The sequence below is a fragment of the Halyomorpha halys genome, unplaced genomic scaffold, assembly GCF_000696795.3.
Source record: "Halyomorpha halys isolate HHAL.00 unplaced genomic scaffold, Hhal_1.1 Scaffold335.1, whole genome shotgun sequence".
NCBI lineage: Eukaryota > Metazoa > Arthropoda > Insecta > Hemiptera > Pentatomidae > Halyomorpha > Halyomorpha halys.
In genome coordinates, this window is record NW_027113632.1 from 160,391 (window position 1) to 160,756 (window position 366).

Here is a 366-nt window from a genome sequence, read left to right on the forward strand (position 1 = left end):
ATTGTTTACCTAATTTTAATATTTTTTACATTGTTTTACTTTAAATTTTCGTTATTATGTGATGTACTTAACTGCCATCCCATTTTTCCCAATACAAACGGTTCACTCTGACTTTGACTTGTTTCTTTTTTTCTTTAATATTTTTTTTAACCTTTTTTCTCTCCTTGTAAATTTTAATTTTTTTTAAATTTTATAATTTTGTAAATATTTCTTCTCTCCATCTATTATGTATATTATCATTTATTGTCTATCTAATTTTAATATTTTTTATTCCTCCCATTACCAACGGTCATTTTTGTTTTGACTGCCGTCAAAATAGGTATGCATTCTGTCTCATCATTTGATTTGTGTTCTTTTTTCTTTTTA